Here is a 15765-nt window from a genome sequence, read left to right as displayed (position 1 = left end):
TCATAATGTTTTCTATGAAATCTTCAAAATATAGTGATAAAAAATTTGCAACTACTACAAAATCGGCTCGCGAAGCGAGCCGAATGTCACTCGCGTAGCGAGTGACCGGGGGTCCAGGGGGCGTAGCCCCCGGCTAGGCGTGACGGGCGCGCGAAGCGCGCCCAGAACGGCTAGTACAACGCATAAAACGGGAAATTATCATGCTGTTACTTCTTAAATACGGTCTGATTCCCTGATTTTCTCTGAACATTTCCAGGCATTCCGGCTCATTCACTGATGGATTTCTAAAAAAAACATATGTCGTGTATCCTACGGCACTTCCTATGAGCCGAAAATTACCTAGAACGTAGATTCTACTTGCTAAAAATGTACACACCTCCTTCGAAAAGGACGACGGACCGGTCTTATGGGAAAAGTGGGCCCGGTTAAATCGGCTGGCGTTTTGATATGTTGTAGGTCTTAACCTACTGATCAAAAGTGTCAATGGGCATTTCTCCCTATCTCGAAGTTTTACCCCCCATTTTGGGGGTCAAAGTTGCCAATTCGGCGTATAATTGGCAGTTTTGACACCCGGGTTTATTGGTCGCCTATGAGATTCTTTGATGGTTTCTTGAGTCTTTTGTATCCTCTGAATAGGCTAGAGACCATCCGAACTCAAAAACTGACAATTTTGCCTTATGGGTAAGGGGGGGGGGGTGTTCACGCCACCGATTTCAGAGTCGGCGAGCCGTATTAAACCGATTCTTTCGCCATGTTTTGGAGAATTTTTTATGCAAATGATTGCGACTGCATCTTGAAAGGTCGACTAAGATGCAGCTCAGAATATACCCCCGGGCGGGAAGGGGGGGGGGGGGGTGCGACCGAACTCGAGCAGCGTAACTGGCTTGCGCGGGTCGGATCAAACCTATCCTTCTATTATGTTTTGGAGAACTTTTTTGCAAGTGACTCAGGCTGCTTCTTGGAAGGTCTACTAAGATGCAGCTCAAAATATACCTGAAAAGCCGACCGAACTCGGGCAGCGAAACTAGCTCTCGCGAGTTGCATCAAACCGATGATTTTGTCATGTTTTGGAGTTTTTTTTTCCATCCCAATGAAACAGACTGCATTTCGAAGTGTCGACTGAGATGGAGCACGGAATATGCTATGAGAAAGGAGGCTTCTCAATCCGCACCCTCCCTCGCAATAGGATCTCTCAGCATAGGTCAGTGTGGCACTGACACTAGTAGAGTGACACTTTTGAATGTGGCTAGGACGATTAAAACTTCATACCGTTTAACGCATCATTCAATTTTCAGCATATCCTGATGCATTTCAGAATTTCGACGAGGGGAGGGGTTATTTGCTTTTGAAATGAAAAAAAATTAAAAAGAAGAAATACATGACCTTGTTTTTTTCTTAGATTTTCTGATAACGTAAAAAAATCTCCGCGAGCTCGCCTCACTTTCTGCACTGAGAGCTTCCAGGATTTGATCCATTACTTATGGAGCTCCAGTAGAAAGAATGAAAAACCCAGAACTCGTCAAATACCTTCAGAACTGGTTGCATTGCATATATTGCCTTTTTGGGAATGCTTTGCTTTCTTCCTTGCCTTTCTTGACATTCTACAAAACTGTTTAATGCTCGATAATAATGTGCGATTTCATTTAAAAAATGACCTAGATGATATATTTCTGAAATCAACCAACGTTATAAACGTCTCAGCCGTAGGAATCATCTGCACCATTAGCTTTCGCTTATAGAAATATTGGGCTCAGTCGGAAATGCGTGTCAGCTAAAACGACCCTCGGAATTATGTATGAGTGATGGTGGTGGTAAAAAATGCCACTATACTAGTGTCAGTGCCACACTGACCTATGCTGAGAGATCCTATTGCGAGGGAGGGTGCGGATTGAGAAGCCTCCTTTCTCATAGCATATTCCGTGCTCCATCTCAGTCGACACTTCGAAATGCAGTCTGTTTCATTGGGATGGAAAAAAAACTCCAAAACATGACAAAATCATCGGTTTGATGCAACTCGCGAGAGCTAGTTTCGCTGCCCGAGTTCGGTCGGCTTTTCGGCCCAGTTTTCGCTCCTCCCTCCCCCCCGGGGGGGAGGTATATTTTGAGCTGCATCTTAGTAGACCTTCCAAGAAGCAGCCTGAGTCACTTGCAAAAAAGTTCTCCAAAACATAATAGAAGGATAGGTTTGATCCGACCCGCGCAAGCCAGTTACGCTGCTCGAGTTCGGTCGCACCCCCCCCCCCCCTTCCCGCCCGGGGGTATATTCTGAGCTGCATCTTAGTCGACCTTTCAAGATGCAGTCGCAATCATTTGCATAAAAAATTCTCCAAAACATGGCGAAAGAATCGGTTTAATACGGCTCGCCGACTCTGAAATCGGTGGCGTGAACACCCCCCCCCCCCCTTACCCATAAGGCAAAATTGTCAGTTTTTGAGTTCGGATGGTCTCTAGCCTATTCAGAGGATACAAAAGACTCAAGAAACCATCAAAGAATCTCATAGGCGACCAATAAACCCGGGTGTCAAAACTGCCAATTATACGCCGAATTGGCAACTTTGACCCCCAAAATGGGGGGTAAAACTTCGAGATAGGGAGAAATGCCCATTGACACTTTTGATCAGTAGGTTAAGACCTACAACATATCAAAACGCCAGCCGATTTAACCGGGCCCACTTTTCCCATAAGACCGGTCCGTCGTCCTTTTGAACAGAAAGGCACTTCTTATAAAATAGGAAAAAAAGTATCTTCGACTAGAGTCCAGACTCTTGAAAAATTTTAACAAGAAAAATACTCCTGATTCAATCGGATTTTTGCTTGAATCGAGAGCCAAGCCTCTTAATTTAAGCGAAATTTCTTAGGATTCAAGGAAAAATCCGATTGAATTGAGAGTATTTTTTCATGTCAATTTTATTAAGAGCCTGACCTCGAGATTCAAGAGACTTCTTTTTCTAATGAAACATATTTTCCGACGAACCCACCAACCACATTTGAGAACTCAAATCAGTACATGTTCAATTTCACGTTAAAACTAATGAACACAAAATTTTGCGGGGGTTGTGCCTGGTTAAGCCAGAAAAGTCCCTTACTTTCTATTTGCTTCTTATTATGAAATTGGTATAATCTATGTCTAGACCCGTTAGCTCTCCGTAATTTCACTTCGACGGGGGGTTATTTCATTTAGTTACTGAAGAAGAAGTACCTACCACGCGTGACAGGGAAAAGCCCTTCAATAACGTGGACTTGACCCGGGGGTCAGCTCGCTGCCGAGCGTGCCCTATTCAGGTAGCTTGCCAGAAACTCGGGCACAGCGCTGGGTTGGTAGGATACGCCAAACGGGTGTGAAAAATGTCTTTCCCCATGGTGCTGCTGGATAAATCCTGCACATTTTCACACAAACCTGACAACGTTTGGTCAGAGTAGTTTATGAAACAACGCTGAACTCGATCGGTTGTAACGGCTGATATTAAAAGTTTAATATTGATTGTCCTAAATGTCGGGCTTTTAATTATTTGTTTTGGACTTTGGTATGCGAATCATGATTGCTTATCCTTTCATTTCGTCCTTGAAAAGACTACGCGCTTCAGAATATACGTCTTTATGTACGTGCAAGTGTAAACTAATCGAAAGTTCAAGGAAGCTGTAGGACGAAGAACGTTTTGGAGTAGATTGGTTTCACATTGTTGTAACCAAGAGAAAAATAATCGGAATGGAACACACTACTGCAATTACTGATCAATTACTGGGTGGGTTTGAGCAGAATCAGCTCAACCGCACTTGAGTTTTTACTTATTGTTATTTGGTTCTTCTTCATACGTTAGACCCAGCGGCAGGAAACGCCGACCATCTGCCGCTACCCGGCGTGTTTTCATTTCTTAACAGCCGTATTTCTGATTCACCTCACAGCCGCATGTCTGATTTTTTGGCAAAATGCCAGATTGCACTGCAAAATGAGCGATTTGGCCCACTTAGAATGAAATTAAGCGAAGAAAAAAGTCATTATTTTGCAAAATTGCCTCACGGACCCTAAACTTTCCTCGCAGCTTTCCGCCGCTAAAATCGATATTTTAGTGGATTGATGAAGGAAACAGTGTTTCCACTTGCAAGTGCGACTGGCATCTGCGTCCAAAGTAAAAACGCCGGAGCCCCATTCAACACTTTTTCGATTGTTTTCTGACAAAATGCTGTTTTAACAAAAAACCTGACACAAATTCATCCTTCATTTTTTCAATACTACTCTGCCACACCATTAGGAAATAAAAGTGGAAAAAAGAAGCCTCGTGGCAATTAAATTTTCTTGTAATAGAACACTGGGAAAAAAACACAATTGGATCTAGAGTCCAGACTCTTGAAATATTAACAAGAAAAAATACCCTTGATTCAATCAGATTTAAGCTTAAATCAAAAGGAAATCCGCTTAAATTAAGAGGCTTGGTTCTTGATTTAAGCAAAAATCTGATTGAATCAAGAGTATTTTTTCTTGTAGATGTTTTTAAGAGTCTGGACTCTAGATCTAATGTGTTTTTTCCCCCAGTGAAGGGTACGTGCTGGAAAAAAGGGAAACATTTTGAGTGGAGTTACGGCGTTTTTGCTATGGACGGCAGAGCGAGATTACCGCGCGAGCTCGACAATAGCCGCGTCGCGAGGGGACGCGACTTCGAGTTCAATCAAGCGGCTGCCACGGCGCGGACGTCCACGTTCACGTCGACATCGACGTCGGATACGTCGCGAATTCGTCGAGCTCACACCAATCACCGGGCCGCATCCGGGGACCTTTAATGAGTAACGGCGCTGGCTCCGGGCGGCGGGCGAGGGGGTTCGCGGAGCTCCCAAGAATTCCGCGACGTTAATTTATAGGAGTTGGCGGGGATTTGCAAATGCATTTGATTAAGGCTAATCAAGCGAGCGCGGAGGGACGCGCCGGATACCCAACAAGGTGAGGAATCTAAATCGGCAGTCGACGAGCCCGCTGAGGAAAACTCAGCCTCCAGCTGCGGGTTGTCAAACTGCTCGTCCCGCCGCCGCGGACAAAATACCCTCATCCTCGTCCTATTTTTTCCCCTCAGTCAAATCAGGGACGTTAATGTATAGTAAAAAATTGTTGGTTTTTTTTTTTTCAATTTATATCAGTCGAAGAATCGATTAAAGCCCAATCGACTGAGCACTGGGGAAAAAAAAAAAACATATTGGATCTAGAGTCCAGACTCTTAAAAACATCGACAAGAAAAAATACTCTTGATTCAATCGGATTTTTGCTTAAATCGAGAACCAAGCCTCTTAATTTGAGCGGATTTCCTTTTGATTTAAGCGCAAATCTGATTGAATCAAGAGTATTTTTTCTTGTCAATGTTTTCAAGAGTCTGGACTCTAGATACAATGTGTTTTTTTATTTTCCAGTGAGGTGTAAAATTATACCTTCCTGAATATTGATTCTTACAGATATCGATTTGTTTTGGTTTCTGCTCTTCCCGAAAGCTGGAAATTTAGTGACCGCACATCACGAAAATAAGATTTACCTGATTATGAGAAAAGCCAAAAAATTGGGATCGCAAAAATGGCATCTATTCGAGGAAAAAATAGCAACCTATATTAAGTACGTACAACAAGACGAAATTCCCCCCAGATGAGGGTTGAGGGTGTTACACCTACAACATTTGGTTTTCATTCTGGTAGGAATAACGACCATATCAAAAATTCTAGACCCATCTTCCAGGGTGGATTGAGAAGAAATTGATGAAATCAAACGTCGGTCGAAATTCATCATCCAATTAAACCTAACTTCACAACTTCAGCAGAGCGTTTTTCTCCTGTACATGATGCAAACCTATCGATCTGTTTGAGAGATGATCCGATCCATCCTCAAAAATTCGCCTAATTTCAAAGGTCGATCCCCGCCAAACGTGCCGAATTGGAGATCGCTGCCCTGTGAAAAGGCTTGTCAAGACTGTGATTCCTTGAAACGCCTCGGAAATCCATATTGCCTATGGAGTAGGAAAAAAGTAAGTACACAGAGTAGAATTGAGAGGACCACTCGAGGAACAAGAACTAAACATCTGGAGTCGCGTAAAAGGACTCAAGAGTTGATCCATAAAAAGTGCCTACTTGGAAAGGAATAAAAGTCACCAAGACAAGAGAGTAACTACATAATAAGAGGGAGCGAGCAAATAAAAGGGGGAGGACAGCGAATATAAGCCCTCGTTTATTTATAGGGCAGAGTAAGAGGCGCTCGTAAAACGCCGGCTCGCCATCATTAATAGACGATAAACTCATTTAAGGAACGGCAAAACTCGAGACTTTTTAACTTTGTAAACAAACGAGCGCGAGATTGATCTAAGAATATGCCTGCATAAATTTCCGTCGACACGGAAAGACCGTGTGGGGTGCGTGAGACAAGCGAATAAATTCTTCGGTGCGACAAAATTTTAGTATTGGATTTCGGTTAATGCTCACTCGAGAGGCCGATCGCGATTAAACTTTACTGGAAAATTCAAATTAGTGAGATGGCTTCATTGTCCGACAGTCGTTAACGGACCATTAGTATGCGCCGCTTTCGCTGTACCTATTTGCGACCAACTAATCGCGACCGTGTCACTTTTAACGTTCCTACGACTTCATTAACTATTGGCCGTAAATAAACTAGCAGTTAGATTGCGTCCTTAAGATATCATCAAGACATAGATCAACATGGAAGCTAGACTTCTTACGTACGCCAGATGCAGTATTTAATTGAATTAGTGTACTGAGATCCTGAGGAATCATACTTGAAATTGAAACTCGAGGAGCAGAGCTGCACTGGTATCAATTTTTTTCTCTCCTTACAAAGCAGGGTTGACAAGGAATTTAAAAATTAGGTACATTCTCCGGCATTTCCCTGTTAAATTTTTGTAAAATTCTTTTACAATTGAGGAGATGCCAAATGGTTAAAAATACGTAATTTGAAGAACATTTAGCGTGAAATATGTTGTTCAGACCCATTCAAGTGAACAAATAAAGGTGACTTAATAATTCTACACTGACATTTTCCTTCTTCGCCCTGACTTTCACAAGTTTTTTCTGATTTTTCTTAAAACATCCAGACAATTCCCGCTTTTCCCTAACTTTGGCAACCCTGCTAAAGAAAAGAAAAAAGGAGTAAAAAGGAAGAAAACGTGAAAAATAGAAAAGTGTGTAATTGGTTTCATCTGTGGTACTCAGCGCGCAAAACTACAATTATGAAAATAAAAATGAAATCCGACGCAAAACGTCAAGAAAATGACGCCGTCAACCCTTTTCATTTCCCATCGTAATTAAAATTAATTGGGATGACCAACATCTAAATTACGAGCGAATTGTCGGACCATTCAAGGTGTCACATCGTTTTCCCCACATGAAAAGGGACGGCGAAAACTTGCGTTTGAAAGCTTCGACGCGGACACGTCGATCGACCCATTAAAACACGAGAGAGCGAAGCGTGATGGACGCTCGATTTTTTTTCCAGCGCCCAAGAGCGACAAGCGACGCGACGGGGCAGTTAAAAACGTGGATTTGCAACCTGGATCGGGGCTCGGTATTCACTCACACGCGCGCTAGTCCAGTAAATTTCGTCGTTTTCCGCACGAAAGAACGTATCTCCACTTCAATGTTGCCAAATTTCCTCTCGCAAAATGCATGAACACCAGGAGAATTTTGGGCCTTTTTAATTAGAACTTTCAGTGATTTTTCCTCTCCTCTCACACTGAAAAAAAATTCTCGGCGTTTTTACCAAGGTCCGTTGGTACCTTTACCATCTCACTTTTTTTTACCAATTATTGGTAATTTTACCAAGACAGACTGGTAAGCTTACCTAAAAACCGGTATTTTTACTGTTTTTCTCAGGTAAGAATACCACTTTTATTGGTAATCGATTTCCGGTAACTTTGCCACTTTATCTCGGTAATTCTACCACAGTCGATAAAAAATATTGGCGTTTGTAAAATTACCGAGAAAGTCAATAATTTTACCGAGATTTCTCGGTAAAATTACCAATTCCATAAATGGTAATTTTACCAAGAAAAAACTGGGATCAAATAGAACCCTGAATTCTTGGTAATTTTACCCTTTTCTTAGTAAATACATCGAGATTTTTTTTTCGGTAGACACTCTAGTAAAAAATTGAATGGTTTGAGTCAATTTTGCAACGTTGGAATGGAGTTGCGTCCCTCCGTGCGGGAAACGAGGATTTGTTCCCGAGCGTAATTGGAGTGGCGAAAGCGGGCCGATAGAGAGGACCGGATCAAAATTTCAGCTGCTGACAAGCTCCGTCGATAAAGCGCTCTGAATGCCCCTGCGCCGCGCCAATGAGGCCTGCCCAACTTTCGCTATCTTTTCATCCGTCCCGAACAATGACAGCTAGAAGCTGCTGCGCGGCGAGCTGCGCGTTACGCATGCGCCGAGCTTTGTTGCCGCCACCGGACCGGACCGGAGGTGGACCGCGCGAGGATTACGTATTACGTACGCCAAACAGTAGAGCGAATCAATGAGAGAAATTGGACAAAATTTGGAAAATTTAAAAGCTTCAAACTCTGTTTATACGAAACTTCGAGGTTCTAAAAGTGGTTCCATTGGTTTCCCCCTGAAAGTTTCTTCTGGAAGCACCCTTTACAATTTTAACTGTGGCGTAATAAACATCAAAAATTACAGTCTTAGTACTATAATTTTTGTCCGATCACTGGAAAAAAAACACATTGGATCTAGAGTCCAGACTCTTGAAAACATTGACAAGAAAAAGTACTCTTGATTCATTCAGGTTTTTGCCTAAATCGAGAGGAAATCCGCTCAAATGAAGAGGCTTGGTTCTTGAGTTGAGCAAAAATCCGATTGAATCAAGAGTATTTTGTTTTATCGATGTTTTCAGGAGTCTGGACACTAGATCCAATGTTTTTTTTTTCAGTATTGGACAAAATTTGGAAAAATTTAAAGCTTGAAACTCTGTTTATACGAAACTTTGAGGTTCTAAAAGTGGTTCCATTGGTCTCCTCGTGAAAGTTTCTTCAAGAACTACCCAATAAAACAGAAAATGCGACAAATGTAACATCAAAATTTGCGGATTTAGTTAAAAATTTGAAGTCCGACCTTTTCAGATAGCTCGTTCCTCTGCGCCTCTGTGCGACGTACGCGCGGAGCCGGTGAAATGTGGATGGACTCGAGCTCAATGCGGAAGGTTCGACGATCGCTCGAGAGAGCCGGGCTGATCAACGTTGAGTCTGCGTTCCTACGCACCTACGAGTTACGTCCACATTCGTGTGCCCTAATGAGCTTCCATGACCTCATGATGCAGAGACTCCGCGGTTCTTAGACGCCGGGAAAAAGTAAGTTTTTACTTCGCCGTCGTGGATGAAGAGAAAGGATTCGGATGGAGCAGGGCATTCAAGAAATTTGGACATCATTTGGCTATCCACCTCAGCTACCATTTTAACACTGAAAAACTTAGTTCCATTCGCAGGACTTTCTTTTACAGTTACAGAAATTTCCGTTTTAAGGACAGAGTACGCTGTGCCCACGACCGAAGTTTTTAGAAACAGAAAAATTATGTAAGTATAACAAATAAATTGCAGGAGCCCTGTGAACAGAAGGTTCTGACATCAGCACCGACTATTTTTTTGCGTGAAGAATAAAATGAAAACGGATAGTAGCCCTATTAAGAATGTTTCGTGTGCATTAAATTCAAACTCGATATAGACAGAATAACTCAATTCTTTCAACAGTTCTCAAATAATCATGATCCTGACATTACGCGCAGAGTATCCTGGAAGCCAAAACTCAACCTCATCGCCTGGCTAGATCAAGGGTCTATCAACAAACCAGGTCTATTTGAGAAACAAAATAGTAAAGGGAGCCTGAAATAATTTTCTCTGATGAGTTCTGCGGATGGGACACCCATTGTAACCACTGCTGCTTATCTTACTAGACGTCATCTTTTAGTTAAAAATCCAACAGCTCTCCTCTTGAAATGACACTGATGCCTCATCCAAGAAATGCTTCAATTTCTAGAGACCTTCACTTGCTCACACTCCAAACTACATAGAGCTTTTGGCGAACGATGGGTTAGTCGACACCAAGATTGCCAGAATGTCCTTAAAACCTATCCTATCCGAACCTCATCCGGAGCGAAATCCCTCGATTTGCCTCAGCTGCTCCGAAGAAAGGGGACGGGGGCGAGAGAGAAAAAAATCGCCACACCACGTGAGACAGCACATCGCTGTGTCGGAAAGTTCCTGGACGGCATCTGGCGATAAAAGCGCAAAGGGTGTCGGGTTCATCCTCCCCCCTCCCTCCTCCCCGGCACATACACATACACGCACACAGAGGAGATAACGCGATGTGAGAAATAAAGGACGCAAGCTGAATTTTATCGGAGGAAATAATACCCGCGTGCAGGCGTTTCTGGGAAAATAAAAGATTACCCGGAAAATCTGCGACTCGAGCGGGGAGCCCCATCCCGCGGAACGGGCAACATACGTTCCGCATTTATCGCGGGGCGTATAAATCAAAGCGTGCAGCTTAGCAGCTTTCTTTAGCGGGGGCTCCGATGGAGATTAGTTTTCTTAAGGGGGTGGCCCGCGGGGGAGGGGCGCGCGGGGTTGATCTGCCCGGGCCGATTTGCAGCCCTTTTCCTCCGAATATCGAGAGGGCCTTCGGTTCCGGCGCCGCGCCACGGTTATCTCTATCTACCCTCTTCAAGAAACATTTAACAGGCGCCAGTGCTTTGTATCCGTCATAGGTGCGAGCGTGTGCGAGTGGCGGCGTGCTTTCCCGGCGCGGCGCGGCGTCGCGTATCGGTAAATTAAAAGCTCGCCTCTCCAAGCACGGTGGTCCCTGACGCATCCTGTTTCTGGTGAGATATTGATATCGTCAGACGGACGGTGCAGAGCGGTAACTACGGACTCGCCTGTGAGAATCATTTGGAAAATTGAGGCATTTTCCGGTAAAAGGGCGCATTAGGCTTAAAATGATGCTAAGATTGTGAAACGTAGTTCCCTAGTTGTAGTTAACTTGTCCGACAGTTCATAGTTTCCCGCACGGAGGAACGTAACGTATTCCAAGGTCGCAAAATGGACTCAATTTTTTTTTATTTTTCTCGGAAATGTACCTTCGCAATCTTTGTCCAAAATTTGTCCGATTTTTGCGTGAGATCATGATGAAAATCTTGAAATTATCGGTTAAAAATATCAATGTTTCCCAGGTAAAAATACGATTTGCGAGGAAAAATTTGGCAACTTGGAAATGTAGTAACGTTCCTTTGTCCGAGGGACGACGCATTCTGCTTTTAATTTTTCCCTGATTCTGCTCCAATTTTTTCCTCACTATAACTACAAAGAAGTGATTCATTGGGCATGAGTTTCATCTGCCGCAAACGCTGTAAAAAATTGCACAATCTCAGCAGCATCGCAAGTCTCATGCACCCTTTGACCGAAAAATGCTTCAATTCTGGATCACTCCATTCGTAATGACCATTCGAAACAAGAATTCGATTCACAAGAACATCATCATCATCTATCATCATCATCGTAGTTAGTGCGGAAACTACTTCGATCATTTCTCTTTTGACATTTTCTCTGTTTAAAATTGCACTTCTTGAGAGAATTCCTAAGATTTCCCCCCAATACTTTTCCAGGGTTATAAAAGAGTCCCTGAGATGGCCCTATACCTCTCAGGCCGTTTGTGGGGTTGAAATTATTTTCTAGGCATTCCGCTTTATTTCGGACGGAAAAGGTTTTACTTGCCACGCAACCGACGCCTACAATAATGTACTTTCCTTTCATTCTCCTTACATATAGAGATGCATTAAAAGGGATATGGAACCAATTAGGTGTTTGGCTGTTAAACAATTAAATACTAATATGATGATCCCTAGAAAATGTTCTCGTAATTTTAGCGCCAACAAAGTCAATGAGGCACCTAATACAACTCGTGATTAATTTTTGTCGATTGTACTTTGATCCGATAATGGTAATAACGGAAGCTCAGTCTTAATACTGCACTTACTACCACTACGTAACATTTTTTCGAGTGACAGCAGCGATAACATTCTAGGGACTTGGTTAATTGCAATGGTTACTAGAATATCGTATCTTGGTTATCATTAGAAAAAATGAATTAGTTAGAAACAAATATAGACTTTACATCTTCGAAATAACTCATTTCCACCTGATAGGCGATCAGATGCGTACGTTCAGACGACAACATTCTGTTTCAATTAAATGATCAAGTTCAATGAAACCTCCTCACTGTGGAATTTGTTTGCGGACAAGTGGCATTTTTGTTACAATAGCTAACATTTGTTTGGGCCAACGATAATTTTGATTTCTTTTTCTAGAGAAGTTACCAGGGCAGAACATATTCATCGAACGTTCAGATTGATTTGGACGACATTATCTTCCCGTACACAAAAAAAATTACTACTTTGGACTCAGCTTTTCCTCTCCCAGTTTCACTGATCTATTTATTTTTCGACTGGGAAAATTACATAGAGATTACCATGAATAATTTTAACCAAGCGCGAGGGAGGATTAAAGGTCCCACTGGAAAATAAAAAGCAACCTTTGGGACACACTGCTTATGGTTAGTAAAGTACGAAGTACCTTCAAAAGAACGTTGTTTGACAATACGAAAAAAAAAAACACCCAATAAACTGGTCTCCGAAACTCGGAATTGCTTTATGATAGCAGAACAGATAAAAGAGTTTGGCAGACGTTTTGGGGGAAAAAACAAACCGGAGGTACCTATTATTGTTTGAAGTCTTCAAATGTAAACAAATTACCTAACTTAAAGGAAAATCAATTTAAAATCGTTATCCACCATTTCTGAGACACCGAATTGCCCGATTTGGATACACTTTCGATTGACGAAAGGGGTGGAATGAAATTCCAATTTTCCGCCGAAACTTAGAAATCTAATTTCTATACCCGATTCAACAAAAACCACTTTACTAAAAATTTTGTTTCCACGGAAAAACTTTCCATTGCGATGGATGGTCATCTTCATTAGTATACTTTTAGGAGGAGAATATAAATTGTTAGACCTACAAATTCTAAGCAAAGAAGGTCGTCGATAAGGGCATGTTTTCGGCGCATCCTTTCTGAACTTCCTCAAAACTACGATGTCTTACTTTCTGAGGGTCTATGTTTCACGGAATACATCAATTTGGGCAGTTCCGGTCTCATACCAGGTCCAGTGTTGGCCTAAACATATGTAGTCCTAGAGGCCGTTTTGAGGAAAAATGCGAAATTTTTGGCATTTGAACGCAGACCCGCAAAACTCGCATAATTCGCCAAAATCGGCCTTCAGACCCATGTTCAGGCCAGCAGTAGACACGAAAAGAGACCAAATCATGATGAATGCCTTGAAATGTAGACCTCAATGAGCCAAATTTGTTGAGTTGAGGAAATTCAGGTTGGGTCCAAAACAGACCCCTGTCGGAACACCTCCATCTGCCTTTAACCGCTAGATAAAATATTTGTCATGAGAACATATAGACGCGGATAAATCAATGATGAATGTACAAAAAAAATGCTGATGGCCTTTCGATGATTATAGAAAGTCTGCAATAGCGATGGCATGGTGGTTTCCCGTGGCAATCCCGTAAATTGGGGGCTTTCATCGGTTCTATTGTCTTGATGAATCGATGAAAACAATTGAAATGGATGAAAAGATATCTTAATTTTCATCCTAGATAGCCCAAGTTCGATACTTAAGAATCACATCGAATAGTCGATTTTGCCATGGTAAAAATTGGCGATAAGAGCTGCGTTTCAAAATACCATAGGAATTCTTATAGCCGGCTAAGGAAGGCTACAGGAAATCATACAGCTGGCTGTAGAATGCGGAGAAAATAGTACGGCCGGGCTATACGAAGTTATAAAAAATTATGCAGCCGGGCTATAGTTCCTACCGCCGGGCTTCACACTTTATCGCCTGGCTGTTGCTTTTTCGCCATCGATTATAAAAGGCTGTAAAAAATTGTGTAGAAATTCGTGTGCTTTGGAAATCATTAAGTTTGATACGGAACCACTTTAATATTAACAAAACGCACATTATATTTTCCTTTAATGCATATTTTTTTTTTCATCAATTAAAATGAGAATAATCCACACAGGATGAGCAAACATTTCAAAATCATGGGTTGAATAACGCTGACTCCGCCAGATTAAATATTAGAGCCTAACAGAAAGCGGAGCGGCGACGCACTGGCGCCTACAAACCTAACAGGGATACTTCACGCATTGCGCAACGCGTGAAGTATCCCTGTTAGGTTTGTAGGCGCCAATGCGTGTTTCGCGCTGGCCGCCCGCCTGCCACGGCGCTTGAAGCAACTATTCCACACCAGAGGTAAGTATTGCAGAGTATCATACGAAACTGAAAGCGCTCTAATATATTAGTAATGACAGGAATCCATCAAAAGTATCGGCCATCGGCCATAAAAGGCTATAAGAAATTGTGTAGCCGGCTACAGAAGCTATTGGAAATCTTACAGCCGGCTATAGGTCTATGGAATTTTGGAACACAGATTCTACTGCCAATTTTTACCAGGATGCCGACATACTGATTAAATAAATAAAACCTTTCAGGGTCTCAGAGTCAGTCCATTAAGTAAAAACTCAGCAAATTGAATTATAGTTAAAACACTTCACCTTTAAATGAAGGGGCGAATGAGGGACTATCCAAAATTCCGGAGCGATTCCAAACGGAAAAACTTGGCACTAACACTACACAATAAATAATTCCGGAGGTAATCACGTTAAAGTATGAAACGCAAGATTTTCACTGTTTCCGTAAGAACTGAGCTCAAAAACGGAAAAAATAATCAGGAGGAAAAATAAACAGAACTGGATTGATCGAAGGTGAATTGGTCGAGGAGGCAGGATTCAACTGAACGGAAAACTAAATTCGATCACACTGGGAAAATCTTTCATCGAGGAGAATCAACGAAGATCAACAAAACATCCGAATACTTTAAAACTTTCCGCGATTTGAAATACACTTGCTGAATGGGGTTTCAAACGAAAAAACAATGCCACACCACCGATGTTAAATCGAAGACATGCTGACTTTCCAGGACGTTCATCAGAAGTAATCCAAAATTCCAGACCGGGATTTCCTCATCGCTGTATGTAATCACACGAAAAATCGCGGCAAAACTTCGATAATCAATTCACACTTGTCGATGGGCGTCACAGATAAGAGGAACTACAAAACCGAACGGGCGATTTTCGAACATCCAGATGTAAACAATTCATGAATCGCGTGCCACCGGAACAACTTCAACCGGCTGGACGAGGTACAAAAAATGGAAAAACCGTAAAAAATACTAGTCGATGACCGGTTCGTATCAAAACAGAGAAAGGTCGGAAAACCGTGTAAATAAACAGAGAAAGACGGGAAATGAAGCTCGGCGCGACGCAGGTTCCCCGTTGAGAGTCTCTCGTGCACTGACGTCGCCGCGGCCGGTGTCGGAGCGCGGAGAGCATGAACCTGCATTTTACCCCCTCCCTCGGAGCCCCGCGAGGGGGGGGGGGGTTTGATCCTGATCCTCTCCTTGGCCTTCTCCCCCCCCCCCCCCCCGCGGCCGCGCCGCGATTCCCCGCGCACCTACCACAAGGAGGCGGTCTGTTTTCTCATTATTTGTCGGCTCTCGTAATTGCCTACCGGCTAACTTCACCGTTCACTTGTGTGTGTGTTTGTTTTTACTTTTTCTACCGTTTTTCACCCTGATTTTTACGACTGTTTACGCGGCGGGCTCGATCGCGGGAT

The 15765-nt window shown here is 42.7% G+C and overlaps 1 protein-coding gene across 10 annotated transcripts in view; it reads right to left on the bottom strand.

The window, feature by feature from the left end:
- Positions 1-15452, bottom strand: part of Eph (Eph receptor tyrosine kinase) — a 437826-nt gene extending 422374 nt beyond the window's left edge. For all 10 annotated transcript variants that reach the window (XM_019047129.2, XM_019047123.2, XM_019047130.2 and 7 more), the window contains exon 1: positions 14646-15452. The gene's annotated coding sequence lies outside the window, so the exon portion shown is untranslated. The remainder of the gene's footprint in view (positions 1-14645) is intronic.
- Between the last annotated feature and the right edge of the window lie 313 nt (positions 15453-15765).

The sequence above is a fragment of the Bemisia tabaci genome, chromosome 4 (genome assembly GCF_918797505.1).
Source record: "Bemisia tabaci chromosome 4, PGI_BMITA_v3".
In the NCBI taxonomy this organism is placed as follows: domain Eukaryota; kingdom Metazoa; phylum Arthropoda; class Insecta; order Hemiptera; family Aleyrodidae; genus Bemisia; species Bemisia tabaci.
Note: the sequence above shows the minus strand (reverse complement) of the source record. Positions and strands in the feature narration are given on the sequence as shown.